Source organism: Drosophila miranda, chromosome XR (genome assembly GCF_003369915.1).
Source record: "Drosophila miranda strain MSH22 chromosome XR, D.miranda_PacBio2.1, whole genome shotgun sequence".
NCBI classification, from domain to species: Eukaryota; Metazoa; Arthropoda; class Insecta; order Diptera; family Drosophilidae; genus Drosophila; species Drosophila miranda.
The window spans coordinates 48,568,355-48,580,876 of NC_046674.1; the positions used below are offsets into that span (position 1 = coordinate 48,568,355).

General features: G+C 36.2%; 1 protein-coding gene across 9 annotated transcripts in view; it reads left to right on the forward strand.

The window, feature by feature from the left end:
• The window catches only part of LOC117186123, a 71,684-nt gene that overhangs the window by 17,810 nt on the left and 41,352 nt on the right, over positions 1–12,522 (forward strand). The window lies entirely within an intron of this gene.

Here is a 12,522-nt window from a genome sequence, read left to right on the forward strand (position 1 = left end):
ATGCGCAATTATAAGTGGTAACACTTTACATTTTACATTCGACTTTAAGGGGCGACTATAATTTGTGAAAAGGTGATTGACTGTTTCAAAAGTAAAATTTAGTCGTTTGATGAATCGTATTCCCGCAATCTTCAATTGATCTTCTTCCGTTCCTGCCGTGCAGAATTCCAGCCAGTTTATTGTCACCCATTCTCGCTGTGCTGAATTTCTACCATCTTCAGTTGATGCTTGGATGCTTAGTGTGTTTCTCTCCCGTATTCTTGATCCTTCTTTGTAGCTAGTGTGACGATACAAATTTGTTATTTATTTTGTTTTGTACAACTGTGAAAACTGAAACTATTTAAGTTAGTTTATTTTTACCAAAATCAGAATCATACGTTACATAGTTTTTTTTTTCACCTAAAAGACGTAGTATTTTAATAAAAGTTAAAACAAATTTTGCATACCGAAACAATTCTCAGCTTTGAGTGCTCATTTCTTTTAAACTTAAAGTCCGATTATTTGAAAATTTGATTTTTAATAGCTCTGGAAAAAACTCTATTAGATGCGTATAGTGTATGCAAAGCGTTAAAAGAAATCTTCGACTTTTGTCACCACTTTTCGTCTGATTCGCCACCGTGCGCCGCCCCCTCCCACGCGCTTACTCATTGTCTCTCTCTCTCTCACACACACACTGTTCCTCGTGCGCCTCGTGAAAAGACAATAAAGGAAGATCTAGAATTAAAGAATTAAAACAGAATTAATATTAAACATGGTCGTGGTTCTTCCCTTTCTCTCTATGTTTTTCGCGTCTCCCATGCAAGCAGGAGCATACGAGCCAAATTAAGATTGATTTCTGCGTTGCGTTCCTACCAAAATTCCACCCTCCCCGCATTAAACAACAAATCAATTCGTCCCTTTTTCGAACAGCGATACCAAAAGACTGAAAGAGAGAGAGAGAGAGATTATGCGGCAGTCATCGGATCCGATACCAACTCCGGCACTTACTCACTTAAAATATGTCGTATTCGTTACATAAATTATACAATCTCACATATGTTCTGACAGATAATTGGCTGTAAAAGTTCCCACAACGTTCCCGCTTGCTTTTGGTCGTTTTTTTGCCTTAGCCTCCTCATCATGTTTTGCATAGATAGTAACCCTAATGCTTGCACACATCCAGTTTTTTTTTCTATGTATTCTGAAAAACTTTTGTTCGGAGCAACAACCGTTCATAGCTCGTATGTAACGTCAAGAACCTCTCTCTAAGTTATCTGTTATCGCGCTCATCTATGTACCCTCTTTGTACATATGTACAAGCACACACATATGCATCGTTCTTTTTACTCATAATCCACTGCTTCGACCCTTCCGCTGTCAGTCGGTCAGTCCTCTTCGTCGAAAGCACCTTACACCTAAAGCTAAGTTCACGGCCACTGCTTCTAAAATAAACAAAAAATAAACAATAAACTTAACAACGGAGCAATTTTGTATTTAACGGCAGCTTCCAACAACTTTTTAAAATTTCGGTTACCAATAATCCAATAAGCTGTCCAAGCTCTAGACAGTATGGTGGGTCTACTCTTTGCCTTGAAATTTATGTTTTTATAACGTTGCCCGTAAGCATGCATGTTGCGCGGAGCACAAATCTGGCAGATATATTCTAAATACTATATGGTTGTTAAGACCTTAAAAGACCTAAGACATTTGCGAGTTGAGTTGAAAATTTAAACTAAATTTTATTCTTAAAATCAGAGCCTTATATGTGATTTGACAATGAGGTAGGAGGTACAAAAGTTGTATTCTATAATTATCGTTAGACCTACGCAAAGGATACATTTTACTGTGGGTGTCTATTTGCTTACATTATTGTAATTTTAGGTCTGCATTGGTTAAGTGTGTTCTTCACTTGTATTTTGTTGTAGTATCTTTTAATTGGTTACAGATCTTTGTGTACACCCGAATTGTCAATACTTATCTACTTTATGTGATTTTTTTAGAGATCAGTTTTTTGCATACATGAGTGAATGTGTACAATAATATGTTTCTGCTTAAACATTCTGCAAGGGGCCGAAAGTGGCATGGTTTCGACGATAATATGTTTATGTTTGAACATTCTGCAAAGGGCCGAAAGTGGCATGGTTTTGTATTTTGATTCTTGTGAACCTTTTTGTGTACATTTTATTTATAGCTATAATTAGAAGTACAAATAATCATTTACAGTCAATTACAGTGGGTAGGGAAGTGCTATCGTTTGCAGTCTTCGTGCTACTTTTATTCTTCTTATGACATAGATTATTAATATTATTATTATTATGATTCCGATAATCAAGGTCGTATGTCCAGATACATGATGGAACTTAAGTCCTTTTAAATCATGATGACCTTCTTTTAAAAATTTTAATTCGTTTCTTAACTTATCCATTTCTTTTGTATTGTTAATAAATAGTACTGTTAATGGATTCCAAACCATTTTTGGTATTTTACTTGTATTACTTATGTAATAGGATGAAATTTGCTCGTAGCTTTCTGCTTGAATACTGTGATGAGGTACTAGTATTTTATCATCGGTTCGCACAGTACAACCATGTAGTATTGTTAAAATTCCTTGTTGCAGAAGATCAATTAGTTCTTGATTTGAGTTACTACGTCGAATTCTGGCATTAGTGTTTACTGGAACTTTGAAGAGCCAACTACCCTGCCTTTCTAATTCGATCTCAAATGATCTTGTCTCTGCTATCATCCTATACACGCAATTTGAATTACCTTTTGGTTTGAAAGGAGCTATCTCACAAGCATTATCATTGGCATTGCTCCAAGGCCAATTACCTTTGCATACTCTTCTATTTGTTTGCCATTTTTGGCATTTGTTCAAGGTAGCTTTAGTCATCAAATGATAGGAATCAATTTCGAAGTTATATACTAAATACCAGGAGCTCAAATCTACCTTGACCAATTCTTGTTCTTGGTCAACAGGCATTGGAGTTATCCTAAACAAATGGGATGCGTGCCTACCTTCACGTTCAGAATTAATTTGTTATCAACAAAAATTCCTTTCGCTGTTAGTAAGCTGCAAATTTCCTTCAATTATGTTTCTGTTCTTTTTCCTGGAAGCACCAATGTTTCTAATAAGTTATCTTTTATTTATGCTTTTTCTCCCTTTAACTGTATAGGTTTTAAAATATTTGGATTTAGTCTACCACGATTAATATCTATCAGTAGATTAATAACTGCTGATTGAATTTTATCGAACTCTTCAATCAAGGAGCTTAGTTGCTTTGTTACCATAAAGAAATTTATAGATTCTTTGTACACATAAAAACTTTCCTTTAATGCTTCCGTTATGTTCTCTACCCTTGCTCTCATACTTCTAAAGTTCAAATTTATTTCCTCGGTAGTTGTTTTGAGGGTATTTACCGTTGACTCTACCACTGATGTTTGTTTCTTAATTAAATCATCTATGTTATGTTTTTTTTCTAATACATTTTTCATATTTCCTTCCAACGTTTCCCTATCTTCGGCGTCTATTATCCCAAACAATATATGATAAAGTGAGCCCATAAACTCAAACGGTGCTCGCTTCTTTCTTTTATTCTCCTGAGTCATGAAAAGTTTATTATTTTCATCCAAGTCTGCAATTTTTCTTTCCGCGTTTAGATAACATTATTGAATTGATCTTCGAAAGTATAAAGTTTACCACACACAACTCTCATTTTCCCAATCAATGCTTTCCCCTTTTTTATCATTTAAAAATACGGGTCCATGTTATAATAAACAATTACATTCCCGGACGAGGCGACTATTTCAAAGTCCCCCATCGGGTCCAAATATATGGAAGTGGAACTGTTCATTATTTCAATTGACCACTTCGCCGTTCCTCTGGCAGCAATGTTTGCATTTGATACTTGGGAACATAACACAAGCACTACAATGCTGCAATTACTCCTATTTTCCATTTATTTCTTTGTTGTAGTGTGTGCAAATAATCTTATTTCCATTTAATCTAAAATTCTCTTTTTATTTTATGAATTAACCTCAACATATCCAGATTCCCGATTTGTTCCTTTTGAAATTGTCTCAATAGGGCCAAATATTGGCCTTCCAATAATAAAATGACCTGATCCATCCAGATCGTCAATATCATTTGTATCTGTAGACAAAGGGCGTGAATTTAGTGCCGCTTCAATTTGACATAATAGAGTTGCCATTTCCTCATATATTAAATTATTGTCCCCAATTACTCTTTTTAAGTGATATTTCACTGATTTTGTCCCAGCTTCCCAAATACCTCCGAAGTGAGGTCCTGCCGGGGGAATAAAATGCCACTCGATCTGTTATCTTTCTAATATTGGGACCACTTTAATGTTGTCTCTGAGGGCTCTGTGGTATTCCTCGTCTAATTTGCGCGAAGCTCCCACAAAGTTGGTTCCATTATCGGAAAAAATGTTTGCACATTTTCCTCTTCTTGAGAAAAATCTTCTAACTGCAGCTATAAATGCATCTGAAGTAAGATCGCTGACTACTTCCAAATGAATAGCCTTTGTCACCATGCACACGAATACGGCAATATATCCCTTATAGGATTTCTGCCTCCGGTTTTTAGAGCATCGGATGTGGTAAGGCCCGGCGAAGTCTACCCCTGTATTTGTAAACGGGTGCGACATTGTAGCTCTGTGTTTCGGCAAATTTCCCATAATTTGTTCTGCAGTATTCTGTCGATACCTAGCACAGGTGACACACTCTTTAAGTTTTTTCTTTAAGCAATTTCTTAGCCCAAATATCCAAAACTTTCCCTGGATATAGTTTCGCATCAGATTAATTCCACCGTGCAATGTTTCTTTATGTGCATTCTTAATAAAGACGTCAAGTGACACTTATCTAAAATCAAGGGCTGTTTAACTTCAAAATCCGCGTGGGAGCTTTGCATTCTACCTCCAACTCGTAACAATCCATCTTTGTCTAAAAACGGATTTAAGCTTAATAGTTTATTTTTTGTTTATATATCCTTTTTATTAATTAGGTTAGCTATTTCGGAACTGAATTGGATAGCTTATTGTTGTTTTACTTTTAATACTTTGGCGCTCTTAATTCTCCTCACCGTCAAAAATGGAGGAAATTCTTTCTTGTTGTTCTTTCTTTATCCAGGCTAGAGTAATAGTAGAATCACTCCAGGCATAACACTTTACATTACTTCCAACCGCTATTTTCACCCGTTCAATTAATTTTGACAGAAGATGTGCTGCACAAAGTTCTAATTTTGAAATAGTTTTCCGATTCTTTTTCGGATTAACTTTGCTTTGCTGGCTATTATAATTGTAGAACTATCTACCTTGGCATACAATACGGCAGCATAAGCCTTTTCGGATGCATCGTCAAACCCATGCATTTGCATCGACTTATTGAGCTGAGAATTTAGCCATCTTGGTATCCAAATGCTCTCTAATTCTGTTAAACTATCTTTAAACGAATTCCATTACCGAATATCCTGTTCTGATAATTCTTTAGCTTCTTTTTGTCTGCTAGCCAAAGTTGTTGAATAAACAATTTTCCGACAAGCGTCACTGGAAACAAGCAGCCTAAGGGGTCATACATCTTGGCTTAGGTAGATAACACTATTCTCTTGTTATTTTTCTTAATTGATTCATAACCGGTTCCCATTGAAGTCCTAATGTTTTGACGGATTCATTCTGATCAATGGTTAATACTTTATTCTCTTGGTCATCTCTAACGCCTTCTATAATTTCTGGGATATTTGTTATCCACTTTCTTAAGTTAAACCCAACCTTATTAAACTCCCGGGTATCTTCCTTTACATGCTTTTTAGCATCCAGTATCGAGTCGGCACCTGTCATCAGGTCGTCCATGTAAAAATCATTCTTTATGATTTCCCTAATTGCTTGATTTTTGCAATTATCTGCTATTGCAACAAGCACCCTGGTTGCTAAGTAAGGTGCTGAAGCTGTACTGTACGTAACGGTTGTGAGTTTATAATCTTTTCACTTTTCGTTTGGATTATCTCTCCAAATTATATGCAAATATTGTTGATCGTCTTTATCAACATTAATTTGCATTACATTTTTTCAATGTCCGCAACTATTAAAAATGGCCATTTACGCCATTTAACCATAATATTGAAGGTCCAACCCACATGATATGATTTAAACTTTTATTGCTTGTGGTTTTTGCTAAAGCATCGAAAACTACCGTCAGATTTGTCGTTAGACTGGAATCTTTTATGACTTCTTGATGGGGCTAAAAATATTTCCCATTTTCTTTGGACTCTACCATATGTCCTAAATTTTTATGCATAAACTTTATGTAATTTTCTTTTAATTTGTTGTTATTGCTGAGCTTTCTTTCTAAACCATAGCTTGTGGTTTGGAATCTCCTAGATCTTTTTCTTTTTAAAATGGTATTTTAACCACATACCTGCCATTCTCATCTCTTCTTGTTTTTTCCAAGAAATGCTTCTCGCAAACAACTTCTTTTACTTCATTCTTTTCACTTTCCAATTCCCAGAACCGCTCTAAGTCCCCAACTTCAATTGTTGTCGCCACCTTAAATTTATCACCTTTTGATTTGGTGCAACCGGATATAAGTAGTCCAAGTAGTCCGTCTATTTTTACTACTCCGTCTTTTAAAATATGGGTATACAAATCTATTCCAATTATTACATCTACCCTACATGGTTTGTTAAAGTTAGGGTCTGCCAACACATAATCTTGCCACTTAGTTTTGTCAATATTGAAAGACTTTAACTGTAAAGCTTTCATCAGTTTCGGAAGAATAATTGCTTCAATATTTAGAGGACCTTTATTATAATCACGAGTTTTTACCGATAAAGTAACTTTGTACTTTGAAGTACAAGAGTCTTTAGATGACACTCCACTTACCTCGGTGTTCGCTCTTTTTCGTACTAAGTTTAATATTTGCGCAGCTTCTTCTGAAATTATGGTACATTGCTGTGGCTAAAAAAGCTTGTTCTTTTGTCAAGCAAGTGTTAACATTTTCCCTCTTTTCGTAGCGAATATGGAGCATCGTTTGATGAGGTTTTTTACAAATCCCACATAAAATTTCAGATAAGCATTTCTTATACAAATCATGCCTACAGCATTTTGTGCAAAGGCGCTGTTTTTTAATAAACTGGCCTCTATCTATCGGACTCATTCCCTTAAACTTATAGCAGTGAATTATGGTATGTCCTGCCATTTTACATAGCGGACAATTTTCTTTTATTTTGCCATAATGCACTACGTTTTTGAACGGTTTCCATTCATTATTCTGCGACGTGTAGAGAGAAGTGTTGCGTTGTTCTAAAAATTCAATTACATCTGGCAATGCTTGGATCTCTTTTCCTTTTTATATGATTTACATATAACTTTAAGGCATCTTTGTTGAATTTTTTCAACACTATGTGCGCGAAAATCACATCAAATGATTAAATGTATTGACTCATTTATAGAATCAGAAAACCATTTAATATGTTTCGCTGAATCGTGATCTAGCATTGGTAAGTCTAGTAAACAATTCAGCTGATCCGAAACAATTTTTCGTTTATTTTCATACCGATTGGTCATCAATTCCCAAGCGGCATTATAATTTTCTAGCGGCCCAGTTAAAAGGTGAGCTACCATACTCCGTGCTTCACCCTTTATCGCGATTTTCAAATAACTGAATTTTAGAGATGTACTCAGACTATCTCTGTTATGAAATAATTCACAAAATATTTGTGAAAAGCCGTCCCACTCTTTTTCTTCGGCCGAGAATGTGGGTACTTCTATTTTCGGAAGACCATGCAAATCGATCAAATTCCAACTCGCCGATTTAGCCTTCGAAGCTGTCGTTTGTTTCAAAGCTATTATAAAACTCCTCAATTTTTGAGTTCAGTTTTGTACTGAGGAACTCAATTTTTCCCTTTCTGATTCTACACTCTCCTAGTTTAGACTGATCAAACCTCTGCATGGTTTGCTCTAAATACGTCTTCAGGTTTTCCACTATTCTGTCGATTCCCTCAGATACTTTTTCTATGCTATTGTCAATTTTGGGCTCTATGTCTTCCTTCAAAGTTCCAGTCTCCACGGATTGTAACTTTTCTATTTCTACCTTCCCTTTCGTTAGGGTTTCATTATTTTTAGACTCTACATACTTTTAATGTATGTCTTCTATATTTTTAATGATTTTTTCACACTGCTGTCGCTTATAGTAGTCATGATCGATTACTCCATATGCTTACAGGTCTTCTAACCTTTGGATTACATCGCTGGTCAAATGACCAGCTTCAATCATCTTAATTTCTTTTGCTATCGCGGCTTGAGCCTCTAATAGCTTTATTATTTCTTCCGATAACATCTTACTTTAATTTTTTACTTAATTAGGCTTAAAAACAAATTGAGATATGAGACTTAGCTGATGAATTCTGCTTCTGCTGTTGTTGTTACTGCTACCGCTGAAGTTGCTGTCGCTGCTGCTGGTGTTGCCTTTGCTAAAGTCGCTGCTGCTATTGTCGATGCAGTTGATGTCGCTGCAGCTGTTGTCACTATTGCTGATGTCGATGCTGCTGATGTCGCTGCAGCTATTGTGGCTGCTGCTGGGGTCGCTGCAGTTATTGTTGCTGGCACAGTGGGCACACACAAACCAATTTATTTATCTATTTTTTCACAATCGCAGTTATTTTGCCACTTGTATTTTTTTCAATTGCTGCCCCTTTCCGCCCCCACAAAGGACGAAAATCTGTTGCATCCACAATATTGAAGATTCGAGAAAACTAAAATCGCACAATCATAAAGAATAACCGTATCTATGAGATTGTTAAATCTGGATCAGATCGGATCATTTTCAAAGCCAAAAGGAACAAATTAATTTGCAGTGGCTACGCAGCCCCCGAAGACATGTTCAGACACGTTTTCTGTCTTTCCCGCACGCACACATTGTCGCTCAATGTAGCCATGCTGACTATGTATCGGGTATAAATATAGAGTTCCGGTCGCAGCAGCAACTCACAACGTTCCCCCTCGTTTTTACTTCGTCAGTTTGACGGCTGATAAACTTGACTTTACTGTCTCTATAACACTCTACATTACTTCCAACCGCTATTTTCACCCGTTGAATTAATTTTGCCAGAAGATGTGCTGCACAAAGTTCTAATTTTGGAATAGTTTTCCGATTCTTCTTTGGATAAACTGTGCTTTTGCTGGCTATTCTAATTGTAGAACTATCTACCTTAGCATACACTACGGCCGCATAAGCCTTTTCGGATGCATCGTCAAACCCATGAATTTGCATCGACTTATTGTGCTGAAAATTTTGCCATCTTGGTATCCGAATGCTCTCTAATTCTGTTAAACTATCTTTAAACGAATTCCATTCCCGAATATCCTGTTCTGATAATTCTTTAGCTTCTTTTTTTCTGCTAGCCAAAGTTGTTGAATAAACAATTTTCCGACAAGCGTCACTGGAGACAAGCAGCCTAAGGGGGGTCATACATCTTGGCTTAGGTAGATAACACTATTCTCTTGTTATTTTTCTTAATTGATTCATAACCGGTTCCCATTGAAGTCCTAATGTTTTGACGGATTCATTCTGATCAATGGTTAATACTTTATTCTCTTGGTCATCTCTAACGCCTTCTATAATTTCTGGGATATTTGTTATCCACTTTCTTAAGTTAAACCCAACCTTATTAAACTCCCGGGTGTCTTCCTTTACATGCTTTTTAGCATCCAGTATCGAGTCGGCACCTGTCATCAGGTCGTCCATGTAAAAATCATTCTTTATGATTTCCCTAATTGCTTGATTTTTGCAATATTCTGCTATTGCAACAAGCACCCTGGTTGCTAAGTAAGGTGCTGAAGCTGTACTGTACGTAACGGTTGTGAGTTTATAATCTTTTCACTTTTCGTTTGGATTATCTCTCCAAATTATATGCAAATATTGTTGATCGTCTTTATCAACATTAATTTGCATTACATTTTTTCAATGTCCGCAGCTATTAAAAATGGCCATTTACGCCATTTAACCATAATATCGAAGGTGTCTTTTTACTCCTGGTCCAACCCACATGATATTATTTAAACTTTTATTGCTTGTGGTTTTTGCTGAAGCATCGAAAACTACCGTCAGATTTGTCGTTAGACTGGAATCTTTTATGACTTCTTGATGGGGCTAAAAATATTTCCCATTTTCTTTGGACTCTACCATACGTCCTAAATTTTTATGCATAAACTTTATGTAATTATACCCGATACTTAAAATGAGTATTGGGGTATATTAGATTTGTGGTAAAAGTGTATGTGTGTAACGTCCAGAAGGAATCGTTTCCGACCCCATAAAGTATATATATTCTTGATCAGCATCAATAGCCGAGTCGATTGGGCCCTGTCTGTCTGTCTGTCTGTCCGTCTGTCCGTCCGTCCGTCTGTCCGTCCCCTTCAGCGCCTAGTGCTCAAAGACTATAAGAGCTAGAGCAACGATGTTTTGGATCCAGACTTCTGTGATATGTCACTGCTACAAAAATATTTCAAAACTTCGCCCCGCCCACTTCCGCCCCCACAAAATCTGTGGCATTCACAATTTTAAAGATATGAGAAAACCAAAAACGTAGAATTGTAGAGAATGACCATATCTTTAAGACTGCGGAATCTGAATTGGATCGTATTATTATTATAGCCAGCATCAAGAAAACAATTTCATTTTTTCTCGCCCTGTCTCTCTCTAACACACACGTAGCATAGGCGGCTTTGCTTAGAGTAAAACATTAGCGCCTAGATCTCAGAGACTATAAAAGCTAGAGCAACCAAATTTGGTATCCACACTCCTAATATATCGGACCGAGACGAGTTTGTTTCAAAATTTCGCCACACCCCCTTCCGCCCCCGCAAAGGACGAAAATCTGGGGATATTCAAAAATCTCAGAGACTATTAAGGCTAGAGTAACCAAATTTGGTATCCGCACTTCTGTTAGATCTTACTATAAAACGTGTATCTTAAAATTTCGCCCCACCCCCTTCCGCCCCCACAAAAGACGAAAATCTGTTGCATCCACAATATTGCACATTCGAGAAAACTAAAAACGCAGAATCATAGATAATGACCATATCTATCAGATTGCTGAATCTGGATCAGATCCGATCATTTTTATAGCCAATAGGAACAAATCAATTTGCAGTGGCTACGCGCACTCTTTGTCGTGTCGTTTAATATTAGCGGCGTCTGCCGGAGGAGAGCCATACTGACTTAGTATCGGGTATAACCGTAGAGTTGCGGTGTCCGCAGCAACTCACAACGTTCCCCCTCGTTTTTTTCTTTATTTTATGGTTGCCATGTTCGTAATAGGTTTTTAAAAAGAACTAACTAATTTTTTAATAAAAAAAAAATGTAACAAATTTAATTCAATAACATGTTTTTTTTTATAAAAACTCGTATATATATACATAATTCATAATATAACAAGATTAATTTTTATGTGTGGTTTTTCTTTTTATTCTTATTTTAAAAAATCTAAAATTTTTGATTGTTTAGCAGTAGTTTGTGACATATAAAAAAAATCGCGCACAGAATTATTTAAACGTGATATGCTGTGCGTTAAGCTCTCGTCATTAAAATTTGAATAGAATCTATTCAATATTTCTGCAGCCTTAAATAGCCAAATCATTGTCAATAAGAACATATTAATCCAGTTCTTCATTTGAAATCGGTGCCGATAATTGATAAATACATAGATTTCTAACAGCGTCGCTTAATGCTTAATATTTTTGGCATTATTTCGCTGTATTTTTCTTCGGCACGTCGCAATAGCCGGTTGAATTGTAAAAAATATCGTCGGTATAAGCGGTTTGTCGCTAAAAGCGGAGACGTACTAAGCGAAGACCCTTTCATATAAGTTTGTATGGGGACCAATCAAGTCATCGAATTCTCGTCGCTATGACCGGACGGACGCTATAAGCAAAGTCGTTATAACCGGACTCTACTGTATTTTTTTTTTTTTGGATGTGGTCGCGACCGTACATCGAACAAAATTCTCTAAAATCAATTAGAGTGTTCTCATTATGAGAAAGTAATTTGGATTATGGTAAGTCCAGTTTGAAAGACAAAAAATCGAAAATAAAAGCGTTGAAGGAAGTAGGTCCATCAATAATGAAAATAGGTGTGAAAATTGGTTAAACTAGGTGAGTGGTTTCATAAAGAACCGGTCAAATTAAGTCAAAAACATGAAAAACCGAAACAAAATTGCTACATTCGACACCGCTATGCGATCTCATATGCAAGCCGCATCTAAAATACCCGGCTCAAAATCGATTTAAAAATATAAAACTGTACTTTAAGCTGGTGCTAAAATAATAAAAAGTGTCTTTTCGAAGACTCCACACCTTAAGGAATTGTAATTAATAAAAAAAAAAACCTCACTTACTCCCTAAGTGAACCGTAGGGGGTGAAATATTAGAATAGCTTTTCTAAATATGAAAAAACCGAGAACTGGGTGGCTGCAAATTATTGTATTTTACGACGAAAAAAAGAAGTGCGTGCATTCGTTTCAATAGATTTTTT